This window comes from Carica papaya, chromosome 7 (genome assembly GCF_054855325.1).
Source record: "Carica papaya isolate Zhongbai chromosome 7, ASM5485532v1, whole genome shotgun sequence".
Classification (NCBI taxonomy): domain Eukaryota; kingdom Viridiplantae; phylum Streptophyta; class Magnoliopsida; order Brassicales; family Caricaceae; genus Carica; species Carica papaya.
Window position 1 is genome coordinate 14,935,030 of NC_142315.1, and position 13,561 is coordinate 14,948,590.

Below are 13,561 nucleotides of genomic sequence, written 5' to 3' on the forward strand. Positions count from 1 at the left end.
CCATATTCCTATTTATTCAATTGTTATGGAGAAAAATAGATTTAACACTTTTTCAGAGTTCGCAAGATTACAAGTTTACTTTCACAATCAATAATTACCTTATATTTTTCTAACCAATCCATTCCTAGAATAATGTCAAACCCTAAAAAATCTAAGAGTATTAGGTCTACAAATATTTCTATTTCTGAAGTTTTTATCTTACAATTTTTATACACACAATGAGTTTCTAATAATCCCCTAAAAAGAGTCTCTATAGCTAATATTTCTTTTAAAGGCTCAGGCCTAATATATAATTTATATGCAATGCACAAGATATAAAAGAGTGGGTAGCACATGTATTGATCAATGCTCTGGCATAAGTATCATGAATAAAAAGCATAAGCTGGATAACACCAGGAGTGAGGAGAGCACTAGGTTCATCTAGGTGGTACACATGACCTTGGGCTACAGGTCTATCCACGTCCTTCAACTGCTGAGGGTAGTCCTTTATAAAGTGTTGGGTGCTTCCACACCGATAACAAACATGATTGATATGTTGACAGGGTAATTCACCATACGAACAACCATAATGTTGACATGGTTGGGAAGGTTGGTCGGGCAATCTTCTTCTGGGTTATTGAGGTTGTTGTTATTGGGTACGAACTCGAGTAATATGTTAGTGCCTAGTTGAGATGAGGTCTTCGGTCAACTGGGCATGTTCTAGTACCTTGGTATACGAACTGGGTCTCAACATCACAACTTGATCATAGATATCAGTAAGAAGGCCTTTCAAAAATTTCTTAACTTTACGACTTTCGGGGCTGACATTAGAGGAGCAAACCTAGACAGTTGGACAAATCGGGCTATATATTGGGTAACCGTTAGATTCCTTTGCTGGAAGTCCTAAAATTCCTCCTCCTTCTCTCAAACATAGGATGGGAAAAAGTTATTGAAGAATGCATTCATAAAAACTTTCTAGGTGGTATGGGTAGGCATGACTTCTTTCTTAAGTTGTCACTAGTGTTATGTTTTACCAATTAGCATAAAGGCTGCTAGGGGGACTTTTTGTTCCTCAATTAGGTCTAGGACAAAGAAAAACTTCTCTATCTGTCGGATCCAGGCTTTAGCTACTAAGGGATCAATGCCACCTTAAAAGTGTGGCAGATTAAGCTTCCTAAACTTTTCTATGTTATGAGAGATAGACCTTTCGATTATTCGGTATTCTGGGGCAGGGTGATGATAAGGGTTAGCTTGGTTCTGTCCTATGGCTGCGGTCAATCCTTGGATAGCCTGAAAGAGTATGGTAAACTCGTCCCTGGCTGGATAGTTCTGGGCCTCGGGTCTTTCGTTACATTCTACAGAAGGTCTCCCTCACATCATTCCTACAAAAGAGAGGAAGACACGAGTTGGTGGTTTAGTTTAGAATAGATGACTTATTTTCCTAAATATTCTAAGGGACTTTCTATCTACAACCTCAGCTGTACAGGATTTGGTCTGTGTAACTGTTCTGATACCATTTGTGACATCCTAAATGTTAATTAAGGCATAAGAGTACTAGATAGAAAAATACATTTCAAGTGTATGTAAAAATTGTATGCAGTAGAGCAAATTATTACAAATCTCTTGCCAAAATATATGAGTTCCATTACACATATATATATAAAACTGAGGCCAGAAAAATGGCCATTTCTTTCACTATATGAATGAACTCATCAAAGTGCAGGACAAGTCATGCACTTAAAGTTTGTGAATCCATGAGATCCTCATAGACTTCAAGGGGTAGGTCAGCGGATGGTTCCTCACTATCTTCCTCATCTGGGGGGCCATCAAAAGGGTGAATTCCATATACTCATTAAGAAAAATATTATTTAAATAATATCGTAAGATTTTAAAAATGAATAATTATATCATTAATACTTAGCATCAGGTCACGTTAGGGTCTTATCTTACATTATGAAAATAATTTTATTTATTAAAGAAAACATCATATCATAGTCACAACAATCAAATCAAAATCATACTTAACAATAGAAAAAATCAAATAAATTATGAAATGCTCATATTTTCATGTCATGTTTCGTGAAATCATTCCAGCTTCCATCTCTGAGGGCAGATAAGGATTTCTGACTACCCATATGGAATAAACATATCATATATATATAACGGTAATTTGCTTAGGCACATTTTCAGCTTGCCAAACTATGGTACGATCTATGACCATGGCCGTACCAAATATAGTGGTCCTTTTAGGTATTCTATAGCCATGGTAGTATTTAGTTAAAGGTGACCCCTAACAAATATTCGCATCACTGCTCTCCTCAGAGGGTACACTCACATCCAGAAAGAGCGGTCATCTCATGTCTTTTCAGACCAGATAGAGGAGGGGAAAACAAAAACTCTTAAGAGATAAAAATCCTAACGAGACACTTGATACATTATGCATGTCGATACATATATATGCATATTTTTCGGACCATTCAAGCTCTTTCTCCTTCTCTTTCTTTTTTTTTATATAAATATTTCATAAAATTATCACCAAATTCATGTTATTTAATTTACATACAAATGATCAAGTGCCTATAAATCACATAGTATACTTGAAATCAAGAACAATTCACTTTATCGGAACTACTAAACATGAAACATGCAAAATACAAAATACAAACTTCATAATTTTGATTTGCTCCTTAAGACATTTAAGGAAATACTAAATTTTTTATCGAAACCTTTCAGTTTCCTACACCTTTCCTCTTCTTCTCTTCTCCTTCTCTCTATAAATCACTCACTTTCTCTCTAAGCTCTTAGAAGATGGAAGAATGAAATGGAACTTATGATAAAAAAATGGAAGAAATGAGTCCCTATTTATAGAAAATGGGAACCACTGAATTTGTGCCAAGTGGTAAAATTTGGTGAGAAGAGAAAAAGCTTAGTGAAAGATGAGCGATTTAACACGACGCAATGGTAGTAGAAAAAATGGAGGAAGAATCCTCCACCGACGATGGCTCTCCACCCAAGGCAGCAACACACCACCCAAGGTAGGGCACGGTGCTCAAGGGGGCAGCGGCACATTGCCCTAGGCTGCAGTGCGCCTCACCAGGCTGGCCGCGCTGTAGGCCTAGCTTTTAAGTATCGACATATCCTGCTGTGCGCACAAGGACTACAGCATGCAGGCCCAGGCGCGTAGGCCTATTCACTCATGCCTATTGTGGGGACAGCGCGCGCACAGAGACTACAGCGCGCAGGCCAAGGCACGTAGGCCTATCCACTCAAGCCTATGGTAGGGATAGCACGCGCACAGGGTGCACAACGCCTAGCCCTGTCTGTGCATGATGCGATGTGCACGCATACTGTTCTGTCTACGCGTGATGGGATGTGCACATAAAACCTCGTGTGGATGGGACGTGCGCACATTGCGCACGTCTTGTGCTGGTCGCGTGCGCATGCCCATGCACAGCGTCTTGCGCCCGCACGGGCAAGCCTCTCCTGCGAGCATTTTCCCCTGAAATTTTGCCACATTTTTCATTTTTCTTCTAAAAATTATTTTTAAATAAAAAAAATGCAACAAAAAAATAAAATAAAATAATAATAATAATAATAAATAAAATAAAATAATTTGAATAAATTAAAATTACGAGTTTAAATTACGAAATACGAAATAAACTACGAAATAAATTTAAATTAGTTCAAGTGGCCTTAAAGCCCAAATAAATAGGAGTTTCCAGATACAAATTCAGCATGGTGGTGGGTAGGGTATTACATGGGCCATCTAGAATCTCTTCTGGAAAGACATCATTGAACTCCTATAAATTAGACAAAATACCACTAGGTAAAGATGAGTTAAGGTCAAATAAATTGAAATAAGCCTCCCTGTACCATAGTACAAATAGGCTTTTCTTCTTACATATCACTCGCCTCAACTCTCTTTCCCTCATGTAAAGACTCTCTTTTCTTTTTTCTCTCTAACTCTCTCCCATTAGGCCTCATTTATTTTTCTTTTGGGCCTCTTTTCCCCCATTTTTTTTCTTTTTCTCTCTCTATGTATATTTCAAAAGCCTCTTTTACTTTAATTTAATCCTCATATACCTCTCGTGGTGATAAAGGTATAAGAACATAAGTTAGGTCACAATTCCGTAATGAATAGCGGTTGGTGCGACTTTTGTGTTGTACTTTGCTATCAAACTGTCAATATTTGCTAAGAATAACATGACTAGCATGTATAGGCACAACATCGCAGCATACCTCGTCCTTGTACTTACTAATAGAGAAGGGTACCATAACCTACTTGGTGACCTTGACTTCCCCTCATTCATTCAACCACTGCAACTGGTAAGGGTTGGGATGGTTTGTGTCATGTCAATCACAATCTTTCCACGAGCAGGGTGTTTGCCACATTGGCACAGCTTCCTCCACTAGTAATCATACTACACTTTTTGTCATTGACTAAATAGTATGTATGGAATCTATTCTCCCATTGCTTGTGATTGTCGCTCTTAACCTATAAGTAAGAGCTCTTCAGATAATGAGGACATTACTCTAACTCAAAATAGCTTCAATGACCTGAGACAATGAAATACCTATAAGAAAAGGTTAGTAAAAGCAAATAAATTCTCTCCCTTACCTTCACTCGTGTTTACCTCACAATATCTCACACTATACCTTTTTTTGTCAAGTTGAGCATTTAGAATTGGATCCACTTAAATTAGGGTATGCACGCTAGTCTCAATGACACAACAAAGAATCTTGAGGGGATCTTATTTCTAGAAGCTCAAAATAAGCATACAAAAGAAGGAATTGTGTGCTTTTATTTATGTTAAGTAAATAGGAACATTTAGTCACTTAGATATAGAGTGAAACAAAAGTATAATAAAAAGGTAGAAACGTAGATCACAAATAAATAAGTATAGACTTAAAGTGTAGAGACTTGATCAATCCCGATGGATATAACTAGAAGATTTTTCCTAGTTATACTACCCCAATACCAGCTACACTCTACAACTGGTCAAGTTTTTTATACAATGCTAATACAAAATTCCAAAATGCAAAATAAAATTAAATGTGAAAAAACCAATGCTTGTTCACAAACATGAGTTTGCTTTCTTTTGCTTTATGAAACATAATAAAAACAAAAGTTTTCATGCATACCTAGTAGGTGATGTACTCTTCCTTTAATACTTCAAAGGTTTTCTTCACACTAATAGACAGTTACTCTTCTTTTGTATGATTTGAATGCAAAAAAGGTACTAATTTCCTTAGGGTGTGCAATTGAGATATTTTTAGGTTTTTGATCTTATATATTTTTTTACTAATGGAACAAACACACAATCACTTGAAATGAATGGATAGAATGGATTCAAGTGAGATATAGAACTAATTAGCAACAATTAATTTTTTATTGCTAATTTGTGCAACAACAAGAATATTAAACCAGTAAAGATAATAGTTTCATAAAGACCCTAAGCTCTGATACCAAATGACATAAGGGAATGGAGAGGATTGTTTTGACTCTTAAAACCTCAACCAATGCATGCAATTAGAAGACTTAACTATGTAATTCACCCTCTCTACTTGAATCTACACCCACTTATATGGTATGCGAAAATAAGATAATAGAAAAAATAAAAGAAAAAGGAAAGACACCAAGACTTACTAGATAAGTCGGTCGATCCCAACTTCTCAGCTCAACAAGACTTTTGAAACCTCCATAACTTTGACGAACTTGAAGAACACTCAAGAAAATTAGCCAAGCTAATTTCAAGAAAGTAAAAGCTTCAAATTTTAGTAATATGAAATTTGTGATTACAACTTATGGGCTAAAGCCTTTATATAGGCTTTTATTTACTACTGTGACTCAGAGTAGGATAACAACTTCCTACTTAGACTCTTAAATAATATTTAAATAGAAAATAAATACAAAAATATTAAAATAATTAAGTCTCCATACAAACTTTAAAAAATAACCTAAAATAATTAAGATAAATAACAAAATATTCTTTTCTCCTTATCCAAATCTTCAAGTGGCTTGATCTTCCTTGGACTTCTAATTTAAGTAGAATTTTTGTACCAAATTTGCACTATAAACACATGGGAATATTTGTAGAAGTCTCTTGTAACTTAGAATCCTTGGAGAACTTGGAAAAGTGAGGGAAATTTTCTAAAAAAGACTTAAAATATTGCTGCCTGTGTGGGTAGCTTGAAAGTGCAGCATACATTGTGGGTCACAGGTGTGGGGGTCAAGGGGTTGCGTGTTGGTGCCGTGCGAGTCTTGAGTTAGTGGCGCACAAATCTCCCTTGCATGTGCATGATGTCCTGGGTGTGTGGTTATGCGTGTCTGCACATAGGCAGGTGTTGCACATACGGGCTTAAGATTCCTACAAACTTAAGATGTTCTTGTATTTAGACTAATGTGATACTACCTGGTCCTACTTAACCATGGGTTAGTTTTTTTTTTAGTTCTTGTTTTTTTTTTCTTTGTAGCTAAAAAAATAATTGGGAAGGCATTTGGGGAATAATAGTCTAAAGATACAATTTTAGTTGTGTACTTGATCAATATACGAGCAAGAAAATTTGCAACAATTGACATTACTTAAAGAGATAGGCAAGTGATCAATTAACAATGCTATCAAGGTTACTCCAAATCAATGTGCCAAGTTTTCTTTAAGACTAGCAAAATATGACATAATTGATAACCATTTAGCCAAAAAAAGTTTGAATGAGTAGATTTAAAATCTATGTATAAACAAATAATTAATATGTTAGATGAGACGAGAATAATGATAATGAATATGATAAATGTCACTTGTAGGTCAATTAAGAGATGTGTTAATGACATCACTAAAAGCTATATCAAGGTTGAAGAAGTCTAAAGTTGATTCATGTTAATGCATGTGGACTAGAATGATAGCTAAAGATATGAGGTTCTATACTAGAGACAATATACATATAGAATATCATAGACAATACACCTATATTAGTCGAGCATGAGACTTATCCGATATTCCCTACATATATGTTGTATGTACAATGTATTATATTGAGAAGAGCTCTAAGGACTGTAGACGGGATGTATACCTTAACGCATTTAAATTCCAAATATAGTCACTTAAGAGGATGGCCATGTTGTTGAATAATGGACTTAATTTAATAAAACCTCTTATGTTAGTTGCAAAGAGAGTGAGATTGAGAAGGGGCAAAAATGAGCATAAAAAATTTGACATCATGTCTAGATGGGATGAAGAGGATGTTAAATTTAATAAATCACTCGATTGAGTTCAACAAGCAATGATATAGTAAGCGATCTAATGAAGTTAAATAACATTATTTATTTTTTATTCAATCAAGTATAAATTGATATTTGACCAACAAAGTTTTTAATCTCTTTCTAACAAAACAACTCCACTATGGGCGACAAAAAAACAAATTGAAGAAGCAATAGAAAGAGCATAATTTATAAACTTGTTCAGGGTGGTCTGTTTATTGTCATTGTCTTGCAATATTACACCAATCAATTAGTAACACTAGATGCTTAATATGATTAAAAGTTTAGAAATAAAATGTCATGCCCCTATTTCCCCCACTGAGGGTTACCGTCGTCAATTACTAACTAATTCAGAGAATTAGCCAATCACAACACATGAGTATCACAAAAATGATTAACTATTCATCTATTTATCATACTGTAATAATAATTACAATAACATGAGGTTCAAAAATATAGGGTCAAAACAAAAAATTTCATTACCCCTTTAGTACATAATGCTAGAATTTCGTCTTAAGCATACTACATGTTTATCACTGATCTGATTTTGGCTTCAGATCCTATTGGTCTGAAGAAGATTACAATTTAATTAGGTGAGCTTTTCATGCGCCCAATAAGTATAAAAATTAAACTACAACCTAAGCATGTGACATACAAATATACAGTCATTCATAAATGTAACAGTTTTCCTTTTTTCTTTTTATTTAGAAACCATAATGAATGAAGTAACTAAATTTCCTAAGTTTTGCCCCTTTCATTCTCTTTCATCTAAATCTCCCAAGTTTTCCTTTTTCTTTCTTTCTACCATATTATAAAATTTATTCTTAAATTCCTATTTTTTTAAATCCTTCTTTCGCCTCTAATTTCTTTAGAGTTGCATTATTCTTTTTCTTAGTTACCCATACATTTCAATCCATCACATATCATGTCATAATTAAGTCTTCCATACCCCATTAAACGAGCATCAAAGATCCGCAATTCTCACAACAAAATTAATTATTTGAGTGTTATAATTTTAAAGTCTTATTTTGAGATTTTATGTATGAATCCGTTTAATAACTGAAACAATTATGGGATCAAGATTCCTACTATCATATGGGCACACACACAAAAAATCATGCAACACATTCTAGTCACAACAGTATGTTGCCAGGTGACCTAAAACAGAACATGCATCCCAACCACGTTTGCGAGGGCTTTCATCTATCCAAAGAAAAGGTCCAACCCCCTCCCCCTAACCAAGTTTTAGTCATACTAATCTTAAACAGGTTATTCTTAAATTTTTACTTGTTCCAATATTTATCTTTTTCTTTTTCTTTTGTTTTGTCTAATTGTAAAAGATTTGTATTTTGAAATTCTTTCAGACATCCTTATTTTTGTTTGCTTACAATTTTAGTTATATCTTTACTTATTCCTATATTCCCTTACCTATTTCTCTATCTTATATTCCTCACATTATTCAGATATTTTGCTTAACCATTCTTTGTTCACAGTACTTCTTTTTTAAATTTTATTTTTCTTCTATTCAGTTTTGTCACTACTTATTATTATTTTATGTTTTGTGAATTTCAGTGTTGTTAATTTTATTTTACTTATTATTTGTTTCTTCTATTTCTTTAGATTTTTGTTAATTTAATTTCATTTATATGACTATATTGTTTTTTATTTGTGTTATTTTTACTTGGTAATTTTTTCTTATTTCTTGTTTTACCACATCTTTTAAATATTCCTAATCCATCAAACTTAAATCATGCATATTCAATCTTTCTAACACATTCAGAATTATACAAGAAAAATGCAACCAAGCATTCACAACAATCCAGCAAGCAAATGAGTACGAAAATTGTAAAAATCACTAAAATTCTCATTTCTAGACCAAATCATCCTTACCTGTTTGAATGCACATAATTTCATAAAATTTTAATGAAAACATTGTTTTGAAAACGATTATATGAAGAATTTGGAGGTTACTAATTATACTTACTGATATTAGGGTCTGATTTAAGCTCCATAATTACCCTAAATTTAAGGATCATCTTGGGTGAGTGAATGAACCAAGGTGCCCGACACTTAAATCACACGCATGATTTATCTATCGAAATTCCTGATTACTTATAAAATTGTCTATATCTAATAGTACAATTATGCATTAATCTTAATCTAAATCTGTCCTAGACCAACTAAAATTTATACCTTGAATCCCTGGGTTCCGAAAGACATACAAGAGGAATTCAGATTTAGAAACTTGATGAAATCTTCTTGCCCCTTGAGTTCAGTTGTATGATTCAGATTAGGGACCTGTATGCATGCATGAAAGACAAGGTTAGGCTAGTCCATATTGGAAGTAACAAAAGAGAAAGGAGGATTTTTTTCTACTTGGGGGATTTTCTTTTGTTTCTCCCACTTAGGGGATTTTCTCTAATTGAGAAGTTTCTATCCCACCTTAGGAAATTTATTTCCTTAATTCGAGGGAAATTAGATGTTCTTGCAAAGATTTGTCCCAAATATTTTGCCTCTACAAGGTCAAAGCTTATGTAAAGTTTTAAACCTCCTATAGTTTCCCTCTAGCATTTACTAAATTCAATTATGTTTATTGCTTTTACCCCATCTCCAGTAGGCTCTGGAGTAAAGCCATACTTCTTTTGATTTTGAAATTTGCCACAGTACAACAGATGTGGTTTCTATCTTTAGGATTTTTAAAATATTATACTAGTACTTCGTTATTTTTGAAGATGTTTCGAAAGGAATACTAAAGAATCCTCTAAGGTTCATTTCTTAATCTGGTCCTAAACCCTATAAAAAATTTTAATCTTATGTACAAAGAATGGCCCTAGGGTCATGTTGCTCTGATACCACCTATGACGCCCCTATTTCCACCACTAAAGGTTACAGTCATCAGTTACTAACTAATTCTGAGAATTAGCCAATCACAACGCATAAGTATCATAAAAAGGATTAATTATTCATCTCTTGATCATGTTGTAATAAGAATTACAATAACATAAGGTTAAAAATATAGGGTTAATATTAAAAATGTCATTATCCCTTCAGTATAGAATGCTGGAATTCCATCTCGCACATACTACATGTTTCTCACTGATCCGATTTTAGCTCTGGATTCCATTGATTTAAAAAAGATTATAATTTAATTAAGAGAGCTTTCCACACACTTAGTAAGTATAAAAAATAAATTGTGTTTTAGGCATGTGAGATACAAACATACAATCATTCATAAATGTAAACATTTTCCCTTTTCCTTTTTATTTGAAGACCATAATGAACGAAGTAACTAAATTTCCTAAGTTTTTCCCCCTTCATTCTCCCTCATCTAAATCTCCTAAGTTTTCCCTTTTCCTTCTTTCTACCCTATTACTAAATTTATTCTTAAATTCCCATTTTGTTAAATCCTTTTTTTGCCTCTTATTTCTTTAGAGATCCATTATTCTCTTTCTTAGTTACCGACACATTTCAATCCATCATATCGTGTCATAACTAAGTCTTCTATACCCCATCAAATGGGTATCAAGGATCCACAACTTAGTCACAACAAAATAATTATTTGAGTGCTAAATTTTAAAGTCTTATTTCGAGATTTAACGTGTGTATCCATTTAATAACAAGTATCATTTTGGGATCAAGATTTTCACTATCACATGGGCAGGCACACAACAAATCATGTAACATATTTTGGTCACAACAGTCCATCGCCAGGTGACCCAGAACAAAACATGCATTCCAACCACGTTTAAAAGGGCTTTCATCCACCCAGGGATAATGTTCACCCCTCTTCCCCCTGTCGAATTTCAACCATACCAATCTTGACTGGATTATTCCAGAACTTTTACTTGTTCTAATCTTTGTATTTTTCTTTTTCTTTTATTTTGTCTAACTTTAAAAGATTTGTATCTTGAATTTCTTTTAGATATCCTTATTTATATTTACTTATAATTTTAGTTATACCCTTATTTATTCCTCTATTCCTTTACCTATTTCACTATCTCATATTCCTCAAATTATTCAGCTATTTTTCTTAACCATTCTTTGTTCACAATACTTCTTTCTTAAATTCTATTTTTCTTCTCTTTAGTTTTATCACTACTTATTATTATTATATGTTTTATGAACTATAGTGTTATTAATTTTATTTTACTTATTATTTGTTTCTTTTATTTCATTAGATATTTGTTAATTTAATTTAATTTATTTAAATATATTGTTTTTTATTTGTGTTATTTTTCTTTTACAAATTTTTCTTATTTCTTGTTTTACCACCTATTTTAAAAATCACTAATCCATCTAACTTACATCATACATATTCAATCTTTCAAACGTATCCATAATTATAAAAAAAAATGCAACCAAACATTCACAACAATTCAGCAAGCAAATGAGTACGAAAATTGTAAAAATCACTAAAAATCTCATTTCCAGACCATATCATCATTACTTATTTGCATGCACTTAATTTCATAAAATTTTAATGATTTTTTTTTTTAATGACTATATGAAGGCTCTGAGGGTTACTAATTATACTTATTGATCCTGGAGCGATTAGGGTCCAATTTAAGCTCCATAATCGCCTTAAATTCATATGATCATCCTGTAAAGGAAAAGACCCCATCTCAAGTTAGTGAATGAACCAAGGTGCCTGGCACTCAAATTGCATGCATATTTATCTATTGAAATTCTGATTGTTTATAAAACTGTCTATATATAAGTGTATAAATATGCATTTATCTTAATCTAAATCCTTCCTAAACTAATTGAAATTTATACCTTGAATCCCTAGGTTTTGAACGATGTACTAGAGGAAGTCAGATTTAGAAACCCAACGGAATCCTCTCGGCCCCCGAGTTAGGTTGTGCAATTCAGATTAGGGACCAGCATACATGCGTGAAAGGCAAGGCTATGATGCCCGTATCAGAAATAACAAAGGAAAAATGAGGAAAAATTTACCTTTTTTGTGGTTATCCATGTGGTAACTCGAAATGGCATCGAGTTACGGTCTTCTTCCTCTCATATGGTTGAAGTCATTCAGTCATCCTCCATCACACGGCTCATCGCGTGTGGGTTCAAGATCTCATTGCGGTGGAGGGAGGCTTTGGTTACGGTCTTCGATTCCCTTCAACTGCGCTCAACACTCACCCGCATCATGAATCTTGCTGCCACGGGTCTCTATTTCCTCATGGTCACTCACCCACGTGGCACGTTAACATCATTATGCTTTGGAACTTTCGAGTCTCACCCTTTTTCGCTCTTGGCCATCGTAACTCCCTCTCTTTCCTTTTTCACACTCACGGTCACCGCTGCACACTGCCCCTCTCTTCTCCCAATTGTGATCGCCCCTATGCAATCTCCCGTTTTCCCTCTCATTTCCAGCTCTCAACTCTCTCGAATGAGAGAAAACTAGTAGGGTTTCCTTGAATTCTCTTCCTAACGGTCGTCGGATCTCCACTATGAGATCTAGCCCGTTGAATTAGTTAAGGGATTTTTGTCTTTTTATATCCAAAAATGCACCTTAACCATTCGATCTTGATCCCACAAATCGTGACCATTTGATCAATAGTTTCATTAAGGGTATTTTGGTCTATTTACATTTCCTAAAATCCTAGCCATTGGATTGGTCTTCATGTGATCTAGGGCGTCCATTTGATCATCAATCTGGGCCATTCGATTATCTTGAGCGAGAGACATTTGGCCATTTATTTGAAATTTGAGTGGGGGTTGAATTGAGCCATTCGATCCGTTTGGCGGGAATCAATGGTGATTGTTGGATCACGCCTTGAATGAGAAGAGATTTCGCCCATACGATCGACCTAATGAGATGCAATCATGATCATCTGTTTGAATTTCCAGCAGGGGCATATTCAAGCCGTTGGATTGGCTTAGGTGAGAATCAATCACAGCCATTCGCCCCAGATCACCTGATGATCGCTCGATTAACATCTCACTCCCCCATTGTTCGATTGGTCCGTAGCACGCATGACGCCATACGTCAGGCTAGCTTGCATGTCTGCTAGCGGGAAGTGCCCATTTGAGCCACGGACATATCACATGCTGATGTGATCCATCTCCTTGAAATTAAAGAAAGCCCTAGCTTTCTAAAATTCCTTTAATTTAAGTTTTTTGGACCTCTTTATATATCTAAAGAGCCCTTAAATTTTTTAATTTCACTCTTAGGTTCTTAAATTTTTATTTTATTTACTTTTGTGTTTAAAGATCATTTTTAATTTTTTCTTGGGTTTATTTCTCGATATTGTATCAAAATTATATCCGTTTCTTTCACAATTAATCTCCTATTTGCTTGATAATTTGATTTTTTTTTAT